The sequence below is a fragment of the Micropterus dolomieu genome, linkage group LG17 (genome assembly GCF_021292245.1).
Source record: "Micropterus dolomieu isolate WLL.071019.BEF.003 ecotype Adirondacks linkage group LG17, ASM2129224v1, whole genome shotgun sequence".
NCBI classification, from domain to species: domain Eukaryota; kingdom Metazoa; phylum Chordata; class Actinopteri; order Centrarchiformes; family Centrarchidae; genus Micropterus; species Micropterus dolomieu.
In genome coordinates this window covers 20,216,101-20,222,965 of record NC_060166.1, presented here as the reverse complement: position 1 = coordinate 20,222,965, position 6,865 = coordinate 20,216,101, and positions in this window count along the sequence as shown.

Genomic DNA, 6,865 nt, shown 5'->3' with positions numbered 1-6,865 from the left:
CTTTGTCCACTTCTTTAATACAGTCACATCGTCCTTTGTGTGTGTGTGTGTGTGTGTGTGTAGCTGCTTAGAGCTGTCCTTTTAGCCTCTAGCATCACCCAGTGCCACCATCTGTGCGGCCAGCCAGATGGGAAGGCAGTGCACGAACTGTGTCTGTGTGTGTGAAAGTGAGAGTGAGTGGGAGGAGCCATTTTTTTGGGTGAACTAATTAAACATCATCATTAGTTATGCTGCTTATTGTTTTGTAGAAATTAAATTTCTGCAATGTTTTCCTTTAATTGCAATGAAGACGCATCCAGGTCACAGGACAATTCTTAGTCTTGAATAGGTCGCAATTTCCAAACAGCCCACTCTAGTTGTCTCTGATTTATTGCTTCTGGGTACATTTAAATGTGATGTATTTTTAAATTGTATATAGCATTTTATTTGACCATTTGGCTCTCTATTAGCCTGTTTAGCTAGCTGCTAAATGAAAAATGCAATGAGATGACTTTTGTTATGAATTGGCGCTTTATAAATAAAACTGAATTGAATTGAACTAATTAAGCTACACAGATTTACAGAGGAGCATGCAGACAAATCTGATCTTGTTATTTAGGAGGCCAAGCACATGGGGTGATGAGACCCTTTTGATTTTTTAGTCTTTGTTTCTTCATTTTTTATTTGTCTTTCTTTTCATACTACAGCCTGGCAGGCCATTTGACCAAAAACTGGCGTATCAATAGAGACCAGTCAGAGACCCATTGTTCCACATTTTGGGGTCAATAAAACAATCCCTCTCATGACACCATCAATCCTGTAAATCTTAAATCAATTTCTGTATGAACAAGCTTGTTTTTCAGAGCCCACTGTGGTAAGTTCAGCAAATATATTGTAGTCTAGTCATGATTCATCCAAATAACTGCCAGTATCGGATGTTTGGTGCATCTATAAATATGATTAATTCTTCAACAGGATATTGATAGTCCCAAGTGTTTGCCCACATACAATGCAGGACTAATTCTCATGACTAATAACCACTGATTTAAAGTCATAGGTAAGCATATCATTTTCAGTGCAAAACATGAACTTTCAATTGAGAACGTATGTGTTATTTATAGTGGCTGACGAGTGGCTCATGAGTCACATTGAAAAACAGCTGAATAGGCTTATGACTTTCTTACATTTTAAGTGAACAGTTTTAACATTTGTACAGTTCTGTCAAGAACATTTACACCGTGCGTTGCTGACCATTTTACTATGACAAAGTTGGCAGTGAGCCATATCTCAGCAACGCTGTCTCCAATCAGTTAAACATGCTCAATGGTTTGATAAGTCCTTCTTTAGCTTTGCCTATGGAATTGTTGCTTGTTTTGTGTTTTGTGTATTTTTACACAAAAACACCCAGTGAGGAGACAAGAGGGAGAGAGGCAGTCGCACTGTAGCACTAGTAACACCTTTTGACGGTCCACTGTTGATTCTGTATGAAGCTGACTGTCAAGAAGATTAGTCTTAACAGATAAATAAACTGTCATGGCAATGCCCACTCAGTCTCCATCTCACGTCCCTTACAGTGAAACATCTGTCTCTCTAGTCTCTGTTGCAACATCATCCATTTAGGGTCTGAATGCTGAATGCATTTCCGTGCCAAATATGTCACATCAAGTCAACATGACTGCACTTTTCACTTCAAAGGCTCCTCCGAATGTGACAGAGGAATACATGTTCTGTCTGTACTAGAGCTGCAATGATTAATCGAATAATTGATTAGTTCTCAACTATTAAATTAATTGCCAACTATTAACTATGTTAATCAATTAATTGGTTTTCTTAAAGAAAAAATTTTTTTTTGATTCCAGCTCTTAAATGTAAATATTTTCTGGATTCTTTACTCCTCTGTGACAGTAAACTGAATATCTATGGGTTGTGGACAAAACAAGACATTTGAGGATGTCATTTTTGATTTTTTTATAGACAACTAATTGATTAATCAAGAAAATAATTGACAGATTATTAGACAATGAAAATAATCATAAAATAAATTCTGCTTGAAGCTGATTCCATTATTTTTTTCCAAATCCCACATAGTCATTATCCATTATATCCCTGACTGACCACCCAGGATATTGTGTTTGTCTTTCTAAGAGGTTTCATTTGTATCAAAGATCTGGCCTGAATACATTAGAGTGAACATTAATTCAGCCAATCAATGGCAGAAAAGCATTTCAATTTCTGGCCAATATATTCTCTTAAAAGACTAACTGTTCTTCAACACTTTAAATGTGCAATAACAGATTTTTTTGGCCACTTGGGCGCAGCAAAAACAAGTTGTGAACACAACATTGACATATCACCATCTATTAAGTTATGTCTAACTTATTGACAAACAGCCTGATGACACATGCAGCAGTTATTGCAAAACACAATCATTCATTTAGAGTCCTGTTTCTGTCCACCTGATAAACGTCACTCTCTTTAGCTGTTTTGGTCTCTACCAACTCCTTATGGTGACTCTTTAGCTGCTAAAATGATTTACTATGTTCACCAGCTAGTCGCTAACTGTGTCCTTAAAATAAGTTGACTTTCAGTGCCTCCCAAAATGACATACATGACCCTTTTCCCTAAACAACATATATGACTGTTGGAAACTAACAGTCCATCGACAAGCTTACCAGATCTTAAGTATGTCACATGACGTGGGTCACATGACATTAAACAAATGGTTAACATTGTGAAAGGGTTGCAGTTTGGTTAGGTTTAGGGAACAAAACTATACTTGATTAGATTTAGGAAAACATTGTGGTTTGGATTAAAATAAATATGTAAAGTAAGTCACCTAAATCACGTGACATAAGTATGTAACGCTCTTTAACTTAAAACATATTAAAGTAAACACTGACTTAGTCTCAAACTCTGGTTTCTTGTGTTAAAGTCCTGAGTTTGATCCTTCCATTATCCCCATCCACCTCCTTATGCTGACTTTGTTGCTCTTTATTCTACACAATCTGACTTCCTCCTTTTCTACTGTCATATGGCCACTAGAGGTCGCGGACAGTGAGGACAGGCTGGTGCGTTGTTTGGTGCTGAGCAGATAGTGTACAGTGGGTTTTTAGAGCTATTTTTTTGAAAACAGTTGCCTGCTGCAGCCAAATACAACACTATGAGAGTACTGAGAGTGAACCAAAACAGTATTTATAGCCACTTTAAATGTATGGAAGTACTTTCATATTGGACGATTCCACACAATTTACATTCAATGCTTTCAGTGACAGTGTAGAGAGTAATGTGCAGAAAGGGTGTGGAGGTTGCAAGGGGTGCCAGTGTGCTACATCTGGCAATTAACCCATCCGTGGTGCTGGGTGTGGTTAGAGGTGAAACAGACTTGAGACCATCAACCAGAGAAGGTAGTGAAAGACTGCTTTTTAGACTGATTAATTGACTCTTTAACTACAATCTTGTCTAAGATTTTTAGTTCCTTAACCTTGACCACAATTTTATTTGCCATAACCGTATTCATTTACTAAGAGAGAGAATTTAAAAAATGCAACATACTGAACATAATTGGGGATGTAATATTGGTGTTCTTGTCTGGTGTTAGTTTTGCAATATGGTACTTACTTTGAAATGAGATTATAGAAAGGAGTGATGTAATGAAGTTATGCCACATTTTAAAGGTAAATAAGTAGAGATGTTTTAAAGTAGGTAATGCGTTTAATATCACAGACATTATGAAGTTATGCCACAGGGATGTTATTGTTTGTTCCTAGTTTTATGATGTTAGCCATGTTTATTGGCATAAATGTTCCCACATGTCAGGCAGTGATTAGAAACCTCACGCACAAATGTTTGCACTGTACATATTAGATAAGCTGCAGGAGAAGAGCTGAATTGATGCAGTGGTTAATCCTACTAAATACTTTAAAGATGTGGCAACTCTAGACTCTAGTCTATTTGATGTGATGAACATTGTATGTTTTATTTGGAAAGACAGACAGAGACAGACAGATCATGAGGAAAATTCTGACACATGCATATCTGGCAGCTGACAGACACAGACGCAGGAGAGCAGCGGGAACATACTTTTTTTGCTCATTCCAAGATTTGCTGCGTCATTACCCTGATCAGACCTTAGCTGCTCTCTTTTCCTTCATCTGTCTGCCAAATTTTCCTTAACTCTTTGCTCTTCCTCATTTCACAAAGCTAAACCTGCTTTTATTAAAAAAAAGTATGACTTTAAACAGCAGAACAGAGTAACACAAGGAGAAGAAAGAAGGAGAGAGTGATTAAGACAGAAATAAGAGACAGAATGAGAGAGGGAGAGCTAAATTAGGAAGCAAAGACAAGACACCAGGGGGAGGATCTGTGCGTGCATGTGTGTCCGTGCTCATGCATGCATACCGTGTGTATGCTTGCATTTTGTGTGTGCATCTTTGCAAAACCATTGTAAAACCCCAGGCTACTTAATTCAAGTTTTCTGGTTCAGTCCTCTCCCTCTCTTCTCCCTCTTACATTCATTCTGTTTTAGCATCATTTGGGATGTAATGAACTTATAGATACAGCTAAAACAATATAGATTAACAACATGTAAAAATTGAACAGCTTCTATTATGTAATCACAAACAAAGTTCACAAAATAATCCTAAACAACAACCAATTTGTATGTTTGTGATTTCAATTTGCATAAAATATCAAGCCAATAAAAAGGATACATAACAGACAAACAATGTTAGCTAACACTTTACAATAAGGGACACAACATTTTGAGTAGTTTACCAGGGAACAAACGAGGAACAAAGGAGGAACTAACCAAATGAATGAGCCATTAGTTTTGCAAATATTTCTTAGGTGTCTTAATTGATGTAACAGGGAAAGGTAAGACAGGTCTTGCTTAGAGTAATTTAACTGATCCCATAAGTGTTTGACATTATAGCTTTATGTATTTCTCACATGTACTTGTCCTTATCAGGAAGACAACAATAGCCTGATTAATTAGAGACAGTAGCTCAGGCGTCAGGCGAGCAGATATCAGTGTTCTCTGGGAATCTTACAAGGTTGAGTCTTACAAGAATGTTTACAAGAACTCACTCACTCCACAGATCAGAGTACAACTCATGGATAGTGATAGATTCTAATATGACAAAGCATTGGAGTCAAAACATCAGATAGATTAGTTGTTCTAGGTGAAAGGTGACCTAATAGAGAAACATACAGGCACTAGGGAGAAGACAGAAACATAAAAGGGACCACAAGATGTTCTCCTTCAGATTTGGTGTTGGCATTTGAAGTGTTCACGTTTCATGCTGGCATTGTATCTCCTCAGCCGGGCTCAATAAACCATGCTATGTTAAGTCTTCATCAGTCTCTGAAACTTCTTCACACCTGACAGCTGGCTCACAATAATTCTTCAACAGTTAGTTAATGAGTAACCCTAATAAAATTAGCTAAGTAGTGATTAATTAGTTAATTAGGTAACAAGTAAAGAACGAATCAGGAACAACTTCATTATTGATGAATCATTAATAAATACTTCTCTAATAATTCTTAATGGGGTAGATAAGGATGAATTACTAGAGAACAGACTGGGGCTATATTAATTAATCCTTTGCTAATGATTAGTTCATGAATATCTGTAAATCAATCATACTGACAACTTTCTTCATAAGTTGTTCTTGATTATGTCTGAATCAGCAGGTGAATGGCACGAACCTATTAACTCATTCATTACTATTTACTTAGTTACTCTTTATGTGAAGCCCACATAAAGTGATACATAATATTGAGCTGTTACTAGGTAGTCCCTTATTACTTTATCATTATTTTACGATGATTTACTCCATTTGTGTCCCGTCAAGTAGAGTTGTGAATTATAATTTCACTTTCTTTCTTTCTTCTTTTTCCCACATTGATATTCCAAATATCGTATTTATTCTAGTAGCAGAAGTGTTTCACTATAGATCAATAGTACACCCTATTCATTCCTTTTCACTCCTTTGGGATATTCATCGTCTTAATCAGACATAGATCCAATTAGATATAATTAATGTCACAGTTAGATTTTCTGTAGGCAAAGATTATTGTCACCGTACGATGTGTACTTTCATTTACTGCTCCTGCTCTCTCTCTGCATTCTTGTCTTAAATATTACAGTTTGTCTCTTTAATTAATAGTCAATATTGTAATCCTGACAGAAATTCAATTCAAGCTAAAGTCAAAGCTGTAATGAGAGGATCCTGCATACACACATGCAATTTAAAGCTTATTTGCAAGAGATCATTATCAGACCAGCAAAAACATGTTGTACATGTGCATGTCCAAATGTATATAGACCGATGCACGCATACGTTTTTCCCTATAAATCTGGGTCAATAGCAGAGCAGAACACTGGACTGCATATGCAGCTTTAATAAACTGCACGGGGTTATGGCTCTCCCTAGTGTTGATGTTTGGGACAGCAGGATGTTCTGTAATGAAGTGCTTTCTTGCAGATGGGTGTGGGTGCATACTATATGTAGCCTAATCAATATATTTCAATGAGTTCGAGTCTGGTGTGATTTACCAAACTGCTCAGGTGTTAGAGCATGTATGAATAATTCACTTTGCATCTAAAGCTCCTTCCCCAGGCCATTAATTTGTGTTATCTCTGCCAGGCATAAGCCTGGATCATGGTTAGTTAGCTGTGCAGCTAACTCTAGTGGTCCTATTAGCTGACTGAGTCCGGAATGAGAACCAGATCCAGAGCCTGGCTCAGCAGCCTCCCAGTTAACCAGGACAAAACACAGCTTCTGAGACTGACGGAGGCCACTTTGATGACAGGGACTACAGTACCGAGGTGATTTACAGTGGCTCCAACTAGAACTCTGACTTCTGGGACAAAGACAAGATGCAA